At 40.8% G+C, this 16,779-nt stretch overlaps 1 protein-coding gene across 4 annotated transcripts in view; it reads left to right on the top strand.

Moving 5' to 3' along the window:
* MYRIP (myosin VIIA and Rab interacting protein) overlaps positions 1–16,779 on the top strand; it is a 273,298-nt gene that overhangs the window by 184,128 nt on the left and 72,391 nt on the right. The gene's annotated exons all lie outside the window — the stretch shown is intronic.

The raw sequence follows: 16,779 nt of genomic DNA, 5'->3' as shown, positions 1-16,779 counted from the left end.
GTTGTAGTGGTAAGCCCACAGAAGTTTTGCGAAGTGATAATTAAAGAGACAGTGCAGTGATGGCTCATGCATGTTCATTATACATTTCTTGCATGTGTGATTTTGTATCAGATTTCTTATCTACAGCACATCTGCCTTGCTGTGGGAATAAAAAAAATTATCTAGCAGATGAAACACTTGTTTCGTTTGCAAGAAGCTGAGAGTAATGTGGTCAATAAGCCAAAAACTGCCCTGGAGACACAGCTTACATTCCTGCATGGGATTCACAGCTTCTGGATTCCTTCTGCCAGAAACAGCCAGTCTTCCCCGTATACTACTAGACTGAGAGCTAGGTGCATCTTTAGCAAGTCAGCATCTTTCAGCAAACACTGCCTGTCGTTGGCACTAAAGGAGCAGTAGGCTGTTGTCCCTGTCCCATAGGCAGTGCTAGAGGTGAGCGGGATGCTCATCAGTTTCACAGAGATCTGTCACCAGTGGATGACTCAGGGTCTGCTCCTGCCTTTGCTTTAGTGAGCATTTAATAAGCAGATTTTTAGACTAGAATGTGTTTACAACATACCTGATTTCTCACTAGTGTGACGTATTAACAGGTGTAGGTGTGAGGGACCTGAGGGACAACTAAGTCATAGAATCATAGAATCACCAAGGCTGGAATAGACCTCGAAGATCATCTAGTCCAACCATCCACCTACCACCAATATCTCCCACCAAACCATGTCCCTTAGTACAACATCTAAACGTTTCTTGGGCATCTCCAGGGACAGTGACTCCACCACCTCCCTGAGCAGCCCATTCCAGTGCCTGACCACTCTTTCAGAGAAGAAATTTTTCCTAATATCCAACTTGAAGTTGCGCAGCTCTGCCAAGTGTCCTGTACACTTCACTGTGATTTCTCAAAATGACATACTTTTGCCAAATTTTGTGGATTTTCATGGAGAGACGCAGAGTTCCTGGTGTGCATTTCAGATGTTCTCCACTGCATTCAAGAGCCAATCATCTCAGAGGAAAGATTGCAGGACTCATTTTTTCAGTATGTGAAAGGCATGTTTTTCTTAAGCTGTAGTCTTAGAAATGGCACAACGGTTTTGCAGTTTTTTTTTCAAAATGTTTAAACTAAGGCATGTTCATGGCACAACACACATAATTCGAAGTCCAAGTATATATATGCATTTTAAATGCTGGTGGGTTTCTATGCCAATGTAACACACAATGTCATCCCTGTAGTCCTGTTCTGTGAGGCAGGAAGCCCTGCTAATTTTGCTTACTCAAAGCCTGGAGCATGTTGCTGCCATATTTGCATGTTTGCTCAGGGCCTTCCTCCCTCCTGCCCAGCCCCCTGTGAAAGCTCCCTACAGAGCTCCCTGAAAAGCAAATTATAATCATAATTAGCACAGAGCTGGGGATTGTTGCAGCAGGGATTACTGGACGGTGTGAGCATGGCATTGCAAGCCAGACTGAAGTCAACATCGTTTTACTGCTTTTGATGATCAATTAAAACTTAATTGTGTAAGGGAAAATGTAGTAGGGGGAGAGATTGTCTTTCTGACTTGAAAGGTGACATTGCAGACACTGGGCCATATTGAAGTTTTAATTTAAAGTGTTGCTAACTTCTCTTTACGTTTTAGTGTCTAGGTTATCTGCTGTAATCATCTTTTACTATGGAAGTTTAATCAAAGTGCACAAGGTCGATACTACCCTAATATGAAATATATTGAGATTTTTTTAAAATATATTTTTATAATATCATATGGTGAATATTCGCATATGTATACATACATATATATGTATAAATAATGTGTATATGCATGCACACATGCATATATATATATACACATTCAAAAAATCTTTTCATAAATTGTGAGAGCTAATGTGGAAGCAGCTTCATGTCAGTATTACTTAGTGAAACAATTGCTACACAAATGCGTATTTATACAGTTGCCAGGCCCAAGGGAGTGATTTTGATGAGCAGTTTAAATAATAATCAGACATAGTGTCAGACTGTTTCTTCAACTTGCAGGCGTGCTTGTTGATAATTCAGGGGTCATTGGATTTAACAGTGTAAGCATAAAGGAGGCCTGCCATTTCAGAAAAGTATGAAGAAAAAGCTTGTGGATTCTGCCCATTTTCAGGATGTGAATTATACTGCACAAAAATCCCTGTGCAACTCACGTACATGGTGGATCTCAGACAGTACAGAAGGGGAAACAACTTCAGTTTTCTTACTTTGCTACAGATCCATAGTAGGAGCTTAAGCTGTTTTGGAAATCCTCCTCTTTTAAACTTTCCCACTGTACTATGATTATTTATTAAAAAAATAATTGTTTCAGAGAATTACAAAACATAAATTTCCCTAGCTTGCTTTTCTTTAAACTCTAGTTTGACAGTGTTGTATTGTGCAATGCTCTTGTGCTGTGAGGAGTACAACAGGAAGCTGGTGTTGCCATAGCCACAGGTTTTAGGAGCTGACAGTTCCCATACCAACACTGTCATCATCATAAAGAAATCAATATTTTAGCCTCTGTCAAATGCATTATTTTTTAATATAGTAAAGTTCTTGGGAAAAAAATTCCCTTCAGGTGGGGGGTATGTGTGCTTTACTTCAAGTAGAAGAGTATACAGTTGTGACCATCTTTGTAATAATATACTGTAATATTGGTCAAAAGAATTCACATACAGATAGAAGAGTATCTAAGTCAAACAAAGTTCAGGGATGAATCTTGGGGTTTGGCTTGTAGATGTCAGTCTTAAAGAAATAATATCCAAACAAGAAATGAGAACTCATAATTATCTGGTTAGCCACATTAATAGAAAGTCCCACATCTCTACTCCCTTCTGTCAAACCCCAGAGATTGTTCTTTTAAAACTATGTTTCAGAAATACAGTAATTTTGTAAGTACTGCTTTTTAGTTAATAGAACTAATTTCTCTGAAACCTTACCAAGCCCCTTGCATACATTCAGGAATTGTAATGTCTTTAATTTTAAAAAGTAAAGTGTAGTTGCAGAAGTTGTATTAAAAAATCAAGTATGAAGTGGAGAGCTGCACAGATAGGAAAATTATTTTTTCCACTAAAGCAAGCGTTTAATCCTCTTGCTGATTTAGATGAGAAGAGGATTCTCATGAAAGAAGTTGCAATCAGTGATAGTTATTCCATTATTGTTTTCTAATTGCACACGTGAACTAATTGGCATTACTTGAATATATGGAAAGGCATAGTCCTTCCACAAAATAAAGATCAGCCTATGCACACAATTCTGAAAAGCCTTTATCTGTAGCTTATTTTAAGAAATGATAAACTGCTCTATGCATAATCATTTTGTATAATTGAACTTCTGACATTCTTTTGTGTCTCCTTTTATTATTGAATAGGACTTTATTCCCTGAGAGCTTTGGAAATGTGGATATATGGAATTATGATTTTTTTTTTCTCTCATCTACCTTCAAATATATTTTATATTTAGATGCACCGGAAGTAGAGAGAGAGAATTCCATAGCAGAGGCATCTGGAGCTGCTAGTTTCTCAATTAAGTCAGTCTAGGAATAATGAAATTTTTAACACTTCAGAAAAACAGATTTCCTAAGCTCGATCTTCCCAAGAGGAGAACAAGTGCTAAGGGTCTGTATTAAATAATGTGTTGAAAACTGTCCACTTACTGCTTAAGAAATTTACTATGTTTTCAACACTAGTAAACAAAATGCTTGCTATCTTCCTTCTTTCACTTAAATTACTGTATTCTGACCTATTTCAGTTTGTAAAACAAAGGCTGTGCCTTACTGCTATCAATAGTAGATTACAATTTCTTTAAAAATTAGTTTCACTGATTTTTTTTCTGCCATATGTGATTGTTTGTTAAAATAGTACCCTCTGCTTTTTATAATAGTCACAGTTACATACTTGTGCATCTTCAGTATCGGTGACAATGAGGTAAATGAGTACAGTTCACATACCAAAAGGTTTGAAGTGCAGGAATATGCACAGTGACTGTGTGAAGGACACAAGAAATGGAGGTGAATTATCACTGCTTAATAAGGAGTGAACTGTCACATTTGAGTCTTAAGTCTAGCATTACATTCGTTAATTGGATGTGATCTGCTGGTGGCGGTAGGAGAGAAGACACACCAAGAAGCCATGATGAGATATTTCCACACACATGCTCTGCAATTTGGTCATTGCAAGCAATTTGTGCTGTTTATATACTGACTGAAGCTATGGCGCATCATGGAATTCCTGGGATTGGAAGGGATCTCTTGAGATTGTCTTGTCCCCCTGCTCAAACAGGGTCAGCTGGAGCAGGCTGTCCCATGGGGCTCCTCTCTGCCCAATCCTCCAAACTGCTGAGGTTCCTGGGGTACACTACCAATGTCTGGCATCCAATTGGACTTTGTGCCTGCTGATCACAACCCCAGGATCTTGATCAGTCACTTAGTTCAGGTTTGGCAGCACCAAGTTCTGTACAAGAGCATTTATCCTTCCAGGTTGAGAATTCTTGAAAACACACCTACCATCCTAAATCTCTCCTGTGCTTTTAACACCTCTGAAAGGGCAGATGCTTTCTGGATTCCTCATAGCATCTGCCCTTAGCTGCATCCATTGGTTGGACTTCTTGTCTTAGGTTTGCTCTGGAAAATTCACTGATGCTGAAAGCCTTCAAAACTGCAGTCACCCTTGCCTTACTGGATGTAGTCGGTAATCAGGACGTGCTTTCCAGACCTTGCATCCAGAAGCCTTGCTTTCTTCTCTGAGCAGAAGTTCTTGGTGTTTTTGTTTTTAAATGTGCCTATGTGGCTTTCATTACAGCAGCTTTGTACAGAGATGTTACCATCATGCTTTATTTTTAAAAATGACAGCAGCAAAACAGAAATACCCTTTTAATGTCACATCTACCCCAGGAGTTTCAGTCAGTAGAGAGGACAATGGGCTGACAATCAAGGGTCAGACTCTATTTTTGGTTCGCTGGCTGGCTGGCCTTGGGCTAATCGCTTTCACTACCCCATTCTGTTGCTCTCCCTCCAACTTTCTGTCTGTCTTTTTCATTTAGATGATTAGCTCCTCTAGGCAAGGAACTCATCTTGTTTGTACAGTTCCCTGGGTTTCATCTGAGGCCTCAGGGTCTCCTGTACTGTAACAATAGTGATTCACATTAGTTTTAATGCTTGTCTCTGATATAGAGATCTGAGCAGCCTAATCTTCACAAAGGGATGGGCTTTCCTGGCCCTCATGTTACTAACATGCGACAGGGAGATGTAACCACAAAGCTCTTCTCTTTCTGATGTGTCAGACCCATCCTGTTTCCAGTGCTTGTATCAGGACTCGTACTGGTGTTGTTTGCACTCTGTGACATTGATGTCATGCATGCAGGAGTATGTGACATGACTTGTGCCAGGTTTCAGGGTACCTCTGGCCCTGGCCAGTCTATCTGCGTTGCCTTTTGGAGGCTGGAATAGCAAAAGAACTTGTATTTTGTTGGAGACCAAGATCTATGTGAGGTAGGAGAGAGAATTTGCAGTGTTGTCCTCACTGTGTGCTTGTTGGAGCTATGTATTGGGTTTGCATGCAAAAGTGAACCAGGCTGCACACAATTAACCAGCTGCTGGAAAGGTAAGTGGCACGTAAGTGCTACGAGTTAATGATTTTTCTATTTCTGACTTGTTAGGGATCTCTGCAGTCAACTCTGAGGGAATGCTCTTTGTTTTGAAAGTCTTTCAGCAATTGCATTTGCCTTTTTGACACAGTTCTCACCGGAGCAGGCACTGATAAATAGTGCTCTGCCATTTGGGCTGACATCTGTGCCTCCCTCTCCTGTCGAATATGAACCCCTTCCCCTTTCCCATCCAAAAGTGTCGCAGCTGGACTCTCAGTCTAGCATGTGTTCCTGGCTGTTTCTTCCTGGTAAGGTGTCAACACTTTGTGTTTAGTGAGAACTTGATGTTGTTAAGGGAATTCTCTGCATGCGGTGCAAGGTTGCTGGCAGTCATGATTTTATTATGGATCCTGTCATGATTTCGCTTAAAGTTTCAATTTCCTCAGTGGTAGAAATCAGAGGTCTCCCTGTTCTGAAAAACATGCGAATCTTAAGGGCTAGTATACTGAAACAATAAATAAAAACAGCTCAGTTTGCTCTGTTTCTTAAACTCCAAGTTTTTTGAGAGGCAGGGATTGACAGTGCTAGCTCTGTAGTGTAGGAAAGAAATGATAAACTGCTGCCATCCAGTATCCATGCCATTTCAGTGATAGGGAGCACCCACCTTCCAGAGTGGAGGATACGCTCATGCTGGGTCTCTACCTTGTTCCTTGGCTAGCAACGATGCATGCTGCTCCCGAATGGGTTGGGACATGTTCTTCTTCCAAAGCTTGATGGGAGTGTGATGACTTCACCAAATCCTTATACAAGATGGGCAAGTATCATAACAGAATGTGTCACATGGGGCCAGAGGGAAGCTGCAGAAGGGGATGCCAAATGAATAACTCTTGTGCACAAAGCCTGGGGCTCAGCAGGGCTCTTGTACTCCAGTTACGTGACGACTGGAAGAGTCTTGCATGAATCTGATGTTTTTAGTATGCATACTGTGAAAATTTGTTGGCTGTTTATCCATGCAAAATAGTTCTACATCTGTACGGTCACTTCAGTTACCATCCAGCTGTAAACAGAGCTGTCCTAAGCAACTGTGAGGGTTAACTTCTTGGTTGTTTGTTCAGCATCAGAGGAGAGGAAATATGGTGGGAAAATGACACCTGTAAATTCAAACAAGAAAAAAAAGTGGCAAATGAGCCTTAGGGAGGGGTTGTAGAGCAAGATTGACTTTACAGCTAGATTTCAGGCCAAAGCTGTTATCTCACAATATTGCTGTTTGTCTCAAAATACGCATCACGTTACAAGAGCTACAGCAAGGAGGTGCTGATGTTGCTATTGGAAACTTAATATTTTGCATTTCCTAACGGTGGTTGTTTTAGCTAGCTGTCTGCTTTAGCTCTCACATAGTATCTCAGAGCCTTGGAATCTTTTGTGTGTCTATCCTCAGAAGACCCCTGTGAAAGAGGGACATGCAATGTGCCTGAGTGGTGGAGAGAAGCAGTTTCTCGAGCATTTTCTCTCCTTGCTTTCCCTCACACCCCCTCCTTCGCTTACACTAGCACTTGAGAAATTCTCTTGTTATTCTACTGCAGGCTGTTCCACCGCGAGTGAGCTGCGTTTGCTGGGGAGAGGAGCGCTGCTGAGAGGAGCTGCATGCACTGCGCCTTCTCTTCAGCAAAATCCACCCATCCACCTGCACCAGGAGAGTTTAGTGGCTAGGACTGGTAATGGGGGGATTATTGTCCCCCCCCCCTCTGCCTTCCATCTGAAAACCTTGCAGTTCTTCACTTAATGATGAAGAACACGCATGTTGTGAATAATATTAGTGCGAAGCGGGAAACATACTTTAGGGGTGATTATCCTGAAAGGAATGTGAAACAGAGCAGGAATAGAACACAGTAACTACTCCAGGTAAATCTGCTTATTGCTTTATTTCTTATCATTTGTGCTAATGATACTCTTATCTTTGTCTTGCATGATATTAAAATGAGATGACTTGATTCCTTGTGTTGTGCATCACTGTCCTTGCAATGCAGTTCTTTCAGTTCATAGCATTAGTGTATGATTTAATCACAGGACTGGGAGTATCTTTCAGTTTTGGAGGCTGAGATGCTGAGAACATCACAACAATTTTAAGTCCCAGTTTTTTGAACCCGACACATTTATCTCTGCATAGTATTGATCTGGATTAGCTAGGGGGAGCTTTGTTTTCCCTACGGATGTTTTGATTTATCATTACATTTGTAATGATTTTAAAAGATATTTTGAAATAGCTTTATCCCAAAATGCAGACTTTGAGATAGATTTGGCAACAGAGAGGCAAACATGAAGAAAATTGTTTTACTTTTTAAATTTGTGAGCAAACACAAATGTGTACTGAATGTTTACTGGCAGTGCTGAAATCCCAAGCAGTGCAGCACGATGTGGCTGCACAGGGGAGTGAACACAACCACAGCAGTTGCTTTCTTGGCCAGATAGATACATCGAGAGTTCCCCAACGCAAAGAGAATTGTTGATGGATGTAACAGTCTGCTTTGATGATCCATGGTATTCTTTGCGACTGAGATAGGACACGGTTCCTTCAGCATTGCATATATTTTTTTGTCTTGACAGTGTTTTGACAAAGATTCTGGAGTGCTCCTAGAGATGTTCTCTCTTAATGCCTTTTAAATGTATTCCAGGAAAGCAGCATTAACACTAAACACTGTTTTCTGCTGCTGTAGTCATAACATGGGGTTTACAGGCGTCAACGTGAAGTCTTCCCAGATGCATCACGACATCTGTGTTGTGATGATGGAGCAATGATATGTTATCCCACTACTGTAGAAGGAATCACAACTTCTACAGTGAGCAGAAGCTAAAGGATCATTACGCTGCATATACTTAGGCATAGGTTCTGGGAGGATAATTCTCCCTTCTGTGTTTTGCCTTGGCAGCCACAGCAGCTTCAAAATCTTGAGTATTTATTTTTGATGTAGAATGGATAGGAAAAAAAAGATACTTAGGCATGCTCATATAATCAGCTGTTGTAGGTCACTGTGAAACATCTTCCTGCTCACCTGTAATAAAAACCTTCAGAGAAGTTCCAATTTTAAAGGATTTCATCTACTTCTCGCAAGTATAATCAATTGAAACAAATAGATTCCTGTTATAGACTGTACTTTGAGTCTACTGGTGCTGAGTTGTTCCTGTGTCTGCTCTCTCTGCTATGGAGATGATCTGCCCATGCTCACCAGCCTTTCTCTGCGCAGCTCATAGAAGACAGGGCTGTACGAATAGCTGGTCATTGTTTGCAGTTCTTGAGGCGGCCAGCAGCTCCAGATGACAGCAGAAAAAGTAACTACAAAGATCTCTTGCTATTAAAGAGCATTTAGCCATGGGATCCTAGCTGTTTTAATAATAAAATTTGTTGAGGTTGTTTTCTGACCTGAATTCTTCCTCTTCTGCCAGGAGACTAGTGCGAGGGTCTATGTTAGACACTGAGGGCAATCCAACAGAGTGGGATGATGGCTCATCTGTCCATAGGAGGCTTAGGCTGCTAAGGGGAGCTGCAGGAAAGGTACAGGGGTGTGAAGTGACATAGCATGCTTTGCCTCTGTGGCTCGCACAGTACCTGCCTGGGTTGTCAGTCTCTAAAACAAGAAATTAAGCATGAGGATGTAGCAGCAGGTAAGACTAAAATTTTGTCTGTGTTGCACTTCTGCCAGCATCTCTGCCGGCGCAGGATAGCAGGAGCACCAGATTTCAGATGCTGGGGTTACATGCACTGACATGCTCTCTGATGTCTGAACTGTCAGGTGAACGTTCAGTGCAAGAAAGAGCAAAAAGGGAGGCACAGTGTTATGGGGAGGAGGCTGCTAGGCAGGGATGAAACAGCGTTGTATGGAAAACTAAGGGGTCAGATTCTGTTGCTGATAAGCTACAAGCTGTCACCCTGGATATGCCTGGGAGCTGTTTGCACTGGGGGGTGTGGACCGGTGTCCTTGGGGCACAGGCCCGCTCCATGCCCCTTTCCAGATGCTCACCTCTTCCCCTCTTAGCATCTGTATGGCTATGCAGTGACTTTCAGGAGGCTCTGCTTTGCATTTGGTCACATGCAGAGCATGAGGCCCCATGGTCAGGAGCCAGCTCAGGCCAGCTTCATTTTGGCACTTGGTTCCCTGCTGTTTTCTGAGGAGCATTCAGCCTTGCCTCTTGTATAAAGCTCTCCTTGCCCAGCCTTTGCTCCTGGGGTACTTTAAGATCTCTGCAGGCTTCTGGGTATAATTTCAGGTTTATTTCTAAGGAAGTCTAGGGAGAAGAAGGATGAACTACGCAGCTTTCAACTGCAGGTGCTGACATTTCCACACTGAAATGCATCTGGTTTTCTGGTCCTGCCCTAGCTGTAGCAGCAGGAGGTGGAAGGCTGCAAGTAGGTAACCTCTTGCTCCCATAAATTACTCGTTCTGATTAGTTTTCCTGTGGCAATTTCTGTTCTCCAGTGAATATAATATTATCAAGGGATTACTTAATTATTTTAAAATAAGTAATAATGATGGTTTTGTGGCGTAAGCATTGTTAGGATAAAGTCATTTGAAACCAAAAAAAGAAGAGCTGTTGGGAAATCTTAAAACTGACACAAAGTTACTCTATTTTATAGCCATACTCATATTAAAAAGATGTAATCTTTGACTGCTAGTAAAATAGAAAATAATAGAGGTGTTTTTTTCTTGAAGATACTGAATTGGAAGTAATGTTTCAAGACATTTCTACTCTCTGGAAAGAAATAGCAAAAATATTTCATGTTTTCCGTATGCTCTCACGTTTAGGAAAGCACTGAACAACCAAAAACCTTCCTATGTAAAATCATAGAAGACCATACTGTCATGTTTGCCTTTGTTAAGTGGTGGATTCTTGCCAAGGACAAGCTGTTTTGATGCATTTTGATGCATTTTCCGTTCTAATTTAGGGAAGTTCCAGTATGTTTCTAACTGATAGAATAGTCTTTTCATTATATACATACAAGTTTTTAAAAATACAAGAAGAATTTTTTAATATGTTAGATGATTCTCACTGACCACTGATACAACCATCAGGCTGTTATGTCTGTGTTCGTACAGCAAAATACAATTCATGCCTACTTGTACCTCTTTGTATTTATATATGAGGAAAAGATATAGAAAACCAGTCATTTTGATGGTGTAAAGTGTAGAATAAGTCATCCAGCTGGCTAGATACAAAATCTTACTTCATGCATTATAGCCATTTCCCAGTAGCTGATGAGATGAAAACTTGATAATTAATTTCATTTGTAAGACCTGGATAATAAATTTGAAGAAATGGAGAATAAGCACTTTCCCAGCAATCACTGAAGAATGATGCCAGGAATACAATTAGCTTTGATGCATTGCTCCAGTTAAGTTCATAAATGGTACAAAACATGAAGGTCCCTTCTACATAGAGATTGGGTGAGATGTAACTCACTGATTAGTCACAAACCTATGTTGATAGTGCCTTGATGTAATGCAACAGACAGTTTCACAATGCAGGAAGTGTTGATCATAAATGAGCAGTCAAAAGCATTTCTGTTGTTTTAGGAGTTACTGTTAGAATGAGGTTAATGACAGCCTGAAATGTGCCACTGTATGTGATGTTCCCATTAATAGCATTATGCTTACACCATTAGTCCATGGCAAAACTTCCACCAATTCCAGAAGTGCAAATGTTTACCATTTGCACCCTAAAGTTCTTGCTGACTGTACTCCAGCTACAACATGTGGCTAGGTAGATGAAATGGTAAAAATACATACAAGAATGACATGAAAATAGATTTGCATTCGGCAGTCTCAGTGTCTCTGCTGGCATTTCCTTCATTTTGGCAGAATAAGTAGGCTGACTATTTTTAGGCACTGTTTCTAGTCACTACAGTCCCTCTAAAAAGCTTTTATTTAGTGAGTGGGGGGATTTTGATTTTGGTTTTGGTCGGGATTTTTCAAGAAAGTTTATGGATGAGCAGAAAGTAGCAATGAATTGCTAATTTCCTTTGAACAATGGAAAAGTGAATTCTGTAAGAATTAATGATTTCTCTCACAAGCATACCTCAGAATTATTTGTTGCTGTACAAGGCTTCTGGATGGGCAACAAGTACCATATAATTACATAGCCTCAGTGTCCAATAAACTAAGAAAAATACTGATCAATTACAGCAAAAATGTAAAACCCATTCGATCTCCAAGACAGAGTAAAAAACATTTGGTCAAAATATCACACTAATTATCATCAGTCCTGAATTTTTCCATATTTTCTGCCCATTAATTTTATGTAAAATTGTAGCAGTTCAAAAAAATCTATCTAATTATAACAATTTGATGACACTTAATTTGAGATTTTGAATCAAAGAACTCAGATAGATTAAGATCAAAGTTAAAGTGAAGCATGGAAAGTACTAGGAAGCAACTTGATAGAGCTGATATCAGGCTGTTAAATGGGGTCTGTAATTTTGCAACTTTAAATCATGTCTGTATCCACTTAACTCCCCTGAGTCCTGGTGTTGCGTTTTGTAAAAGCGGGTCATAGTACTTCCCTGCTGCTGCATTGCAGGTTGAGCTTCCTTATTTAGAATTAGAGATAATACTGCCTTTTCGTGTCTGATGCTACCTGCATGTAAATTATGTTACTTTCCTGACAGTGGCTTCATTAAACTCTTTTAACTGACCTTAACTTGTTCCCACTGAAGTTTTGATCGTTAATATCCAGAGTGGCAAATAATATTGCTTCATCCTACTTTAAATGCAACCTATACTGTCCTGATCCTTCCCTCCACCTCTGGCTTATCAACACAGCAAATTAAATTTTTATAAATTGTTTTTAACGAGAACAAAAAATGTTAACTGTGTTTTGTTAGATTTATCCATTTAATTATAAAAGCTACGTAAATCTAATTACAATTATTGAATACTCCAATCACTTCTTTGGCCTGTAAAATATTAAACACTTTAATGGTAAATTGTTATTTTCTCTGAAGGGAATAAGTAATTCTGAAGTTTGTCATTTTTGTTTTGTAAACTGTGTAGAACTTACCTAAATGAAAAATTTCCCTTTGAGACATATACAGCTGAAATTATTACAGTGCTCAGATTTGGTCAGTGTGCAAACCCTGCAGGAGGGGAAGGAAAAAAAAAAGCCGTAAGAAAACCTGGGTCTTTTTTGTGATGTTTGATTTTTTTCTTTGCATTTTTCCTTGTGTTTTTCTAAAGCCAATTAAATTCTGCAGTTGCTCTGGGCAGCTCAGCCCTCATAAAAGATTGGTGGATCGTCTTACCTGTGCAGTTCTTCTTCTGAATTTGTGAATGTGGCTCATGCTTCTTGGGAAAAAAAATAATACAAAATTCCACCTGCTAATTGTGGATTGCATCAAACGTCTGCCATCTTGTTAGTCCTCCATACCATGTGAGAATGAAGAAAATATAATAATTTCTAGAAAAAAAGTGTACTTGTCTATAGTTTTTCTTTTTTAATTCTTATTGTTAATGCCCATAGGCATTTCAGCTCAGAGTATGAGCTCATCTGCTGACAATGATAAGCAAGTGTGATCTGATGAATTACTCTGAATGGCTCTTAGAGGTGATTTGTGGACACAGAATCTTTTTTCCTGAGTTTGAGAAGAACACTGATTCTGTTTCAGATATTAAGTATCGCCTCTATATCTTAATATTCTAACTCTGATGTTATTAATGTAATTAATGCCTCACCACGAGTCAGAAGGCCAGCCAACTCAAGGGTGTGTATAGCTCTGGGGAATCCTCTTGCATCCCTCTAGGGAAACCTGCATCCTCTGCTCCCTTCTGTTCTCTGAAGTGCCTGTATACCAGTGCATGCAGAAGAAGAATTAGAGATCTACGTGCAGTTGCAGAGCCATGATCTCATTGCAATCACAGACATGGTGAGACAGCTTGCATGACTTGAATACTGTCATGGATGGCTGTGTACTTTTTAGGAAAGACCAGCAAGGTGCGGTTTGTGGAGTTCCTCTTTATGATGATCAAAGATGCTGATTTTCATGGGGAACTTCAGCCGCTCTGATACTTGCTAGAAAAGAACACTGCCAGACACATACAGTCCAGGTGGTTCCAGCAGCGCACGGAAGATAACTATCTGATGCAGGTGATGGAGGAGCCAGCCAGAACTGGACACTGTTCCTACAAACTAAGGACTGGTTGAGAATGTGAAGGATTGGAGTAGCCTTGGGTGCAGCAACTGTGAGATAGCGGAGTCCAGGATCTTACATGGAAGAAATAAGGCAATAAGTAAGATTGCAGCCCTGGACTTCAGGAGAGCCAACTTTCACCTCTTTAAGAACCTGCTTGGAGGTATTCCTTAGGGCAGAGCATTGAAAGGTAACAGGGCCCAAGAGAGTTGTTTGACATTTAAGCAACACTTCTTCCAAGCTCAAGATCAGTGTACCTCTAAGAGTAGGAAATCAGGCAAAGGTGGCAGGCGACCCACATGGGTGAGCAAAGAGCTCATTAAAAAACTCAAATGGCAGAAGAAAGTCAGTGTGTGGAAAAAGGATCTGGCCACTTGCAAGGAACATAGGAATGCAGTCAGAGCATGAAGGGATGCAACACAGAAGGCTATGAACTACTTGGAATTTAATCTGGCAAGAGAGGTCAAGGATAACAAGAAAGACTTCTTTAAGTATGTCAGTAGCAAAAGGAAGTCTAGGGAAAATGTGGACTGACTGCTGAATGAGGTGAGTGCTCTGATAATGGAGGGCACTGAAGAAGCAGAGTTACTGAATGCCTTTTTTGTTTCAGTCCTTACTGCTAAGACTTCTCCTTGGGAATCCCATACCCTGGAGATAAAAAAGAGAGTCTGGGGAATGGCAGACTTCTCTCTGGTTGAGGAGGATCTGGTCAGAGATCATCTAGGCAAACTAGATGCATTCAGATCCACAGGCCCTGATGGGATGCACCTATGAGTGCTGAGGAAGCAGGCAGAAGTGATTGCCAAGCTGCTCTCTGTCATCTTTGAAAGGTCATGGAGAATGGGAGAGTTGCCTGAGGACTGAAGGAAAGCCAATGTCACGCCAGTCTTCAGAAAAGGCAAGAAGGAGGAGCTGGGAAATTACAGGTCAGACATCCTCACTTCCATTCCTAAGAAGGTGATGGAGTAGCTTATTCTGAATGTCATCTATAAGCAAGTAGAAGAAAATAAGGTTTTCAGGAGTAGTCAATGTATATTCATTAAGGTGAAATGTAGTATTCTTCTGTGATGTTGTGACTGGCTGGTGGATGATGGGAGAGCAGTGGGTGTTGTGTACCTTTACTTCAGCAAGGCTTTTAACACTGTCTCACATAACAACTTTGTGTGTAAGATTAGAAAGTATGGGATAGATGTGCGGACAGTGTGGTAGATTCAGAACTGGCTGACTGGTGGAGCTCAGAGGGTTGTGGTCAGTGGCTCAGAGCCTAGCTGGGGGTGGGATTGGTAATGGGTCTAGTCTTGTTCAACATCTTCATCAGTGACCTGGATTAAGGGATAGAATGTACCCTCAGCAAATTTGCTGATAATCCAAAGCTGACACACCAAAATACTGTGCTGCTATTCAGCGAGACCAGGATATGCTGGAGAGTTGGTCAGAGAGGGACCTAATAAGGTCCAAAAAGGGCACGTGTGGGGTCCTGCACCTGGGAAAAAATAACTGCATGCATCAATACAGGTTAGGAACTGACCTGCTGGAAAGGAGCTCTTTATCATGATCTGGGTGTCCTGGTGGACAGCAGGTTGGAACTATGCCCTTGCGGCCAAGAAGGCCAATGGTATCCTGGGATGCGTTAAAAAGAGTGTGGCCAGCAGGTCAAGGGAGGTTCACTTCTCCCAAGGAATGTTCATTTCTCCCTCTATGCTGCTCTGGTGAGGCCACATCTGGAGTACTGCATCCAGTTCTGGGCTCCACAGTTCAAGAAAGAAAGGGAACTTGTACAGAGAGTCCAGTGGAGAGCCACAAAGATGATGAGGGGCCTAGGGCATCTCCCTTGTAAGGAAAGGCTGAGAGACCTGAGGCTGTTCAGCCTGGAGAAGTCTGAGGGGGGATCTTACCAACACTTGTAAATATGGGTGTGAGTCACTGGATGGGGCCAGGCTCTTTTCAGCCGTGCCCAGTGACAGAACAAGGGGCAATGGGCTCAAATTGGAACACAGGAAGTTCCATATGGACATGAGGAAAATCTTATTTACTTTGAGTGTGACAGAGCACTGGAACAGGCTGCCCAGAAAAGTTGTGGAGTTGCCTTCTCTGTAGACATGCAAAACCTACCTGAACAATTTCCTGCGTAACCTACTGTAGAGAACCTGCTTTAGCAAGGATTTGGACTCAGTGATCTCCAGAGGTCCCTTCCAGCATCTATGATTCTGTGATCCTGTGAAGAGGAAGAAAGTATTCCTGTGTTGTTTTAATTAACCATGGTTAAAGGAGCGTGCAGGGTCTGGGACCCCCATCTGCAGTCAGTTTGTAAGCCTGTGGGTGTTTCTTGGAAGGGAGGAGAGTTGTTTTTAGTATCGCATCAGAGATGGACACCAAGATTTACACTTTATAAGCAAATATGATTCTTCCATTATGCCAGATAAAGTTGTTCTTAAATTTCTTACAATATTTTTTTAATTAGCTAGGCCTACTTGTTGCCCTTTCAGTATCATTCAAGCTGCTGCTATAGCTTTCGTCCCACTTTGACGATTACTATTTTTTAATGAAAAGAGAAATAATACCTCTTTTGGGGAAAAGTGGCTTAAAAATAATATATACTTTCTCTTTAGAGTCATGTAATAACAAATTAATCACAAATATCTTATGAAAAAGTATCTCTATAATAATCTGTGAAGTCAAATGAGAATGTTTAGGTAACTAGTCCTGTTAGGTTTCATTTCTCTATTCTAGATTACACAGAGGAGATAAAGGATCTTTTCATTATACTTCTCCATAGTCTGTAATGCCTATATTAGAGGAGCTGTTCAGGTAGAGAAAATGAAGGTAAGTGAATTTTCAGCAGTGATACAAGGTATAATGCTTTTGTGAAGTTCCAAGAGATCCTTAAGAGCTAGAAGTAGTGATGAACTTCATCCAGAAAGTTGTCTTTTGGGGGAAAGGTTAACGCATTCACTTAGCATTGTTTCATACTAGAAAGTACTAAATCTACTGTTATTTTACCAGCGTAACACAGAGTTCAGTA

Source organism: Numida meleagris, chromosome 2 (assembly GCF_002078875.1).
Source record: "Numida meleagris isolate 19003 breed g44 Domestic line chromosome 2, NumMel1.0, whole genome shotgun sequence".
NCBI classification, from domain to species: domain Eukaryota; kingdom Metazoa; phylum Chordata; class Aves; order Galliformes; family Numididae; genus Numida; species Numida meleagris.
The sequence above is the reverse complement of the archived record's forward strand: the minus strand, read 5'-3'. Positions and strand labels throughout refer to the sequence as shown.